The following is a 703-nucleotide window of genomic DNA, read 5'->3' as shown; positions in this document are numbered from 1 at the left end:
CCCCGCGGGCGGCCCGGCACGTGCGGCTCCTCAGCGGCGCAGGCGACGGCCGCGGCGCGATGGCCACTGAGCGATTGCTGCTGCTTCGGGCTGAGGCCGCCCCCGGGGTCCCAGCGCTGCGTCCTCCACCTGCGGTGCCCGGGCGGGGAGCAGCGTCCCCTGCCCGTTAGAGCAGGCATGGCTATGGCTGCTGTGCTGGCGTGGGGCTGTGCGGGGGGGTGGGGCAGCTCCGTGTGGCCTGGGTGGCACCTTCCCTGGAGGGTGCCCTAGGCACGCTCTCCTGTCCTGCCCACCGGGAGGAGCTAGCAGGTTGTGTGCTCCTTTTTCATTGGGTGATAAAGGCCCCTTCCCCCTGCAGGGTGGGAAGTGCAGAGAAGGGGCAGGCTGGGAGTGCCTCTGTGTGTGGAACTAGTAGGTCCTTGGTATGGATACTCAGTGCCTCCTGTGTTGCCCTCAGTCAAGGAAGATGTGTGTTGGCCCCTATAGGTGCCAGCATGCATGCTGTACTCTGTGTTTAGGGAGGTGAGGTAGTACGCTGCCCCCACCTCCTTTCACTGTTGCAAAGGCTGCATTGGGAAATTGATCTCTAGGCCTGTTGACAGTGAGGCATGATGCATTGCCAATACTGAATATGTGCCTTTTGCTTGTGTTACTTACATGTATGTCAACACGTCTGTGCATGATCTCTTCCCCCCCCCCCCCC

Source organism: Gavialis gangeticus, unplaced genomic scaffold, assembly GCF_001723915.1.
Source record: "Gavialis gangeticus isolate Ggan-Ray unplaced genomic scaffold, GavGan_comp1, whole genome shotgun sequence".
NCBI lineage: Eukaryota > Metazoa > Chordata > Crocodylia > Gavialidae > Gavialis > Gavialis gangeticus.
The sequence above is the reverse complement of the archived record's forward strand: the minus strand, read 5'-3'. Positions refer to the sequence as shown.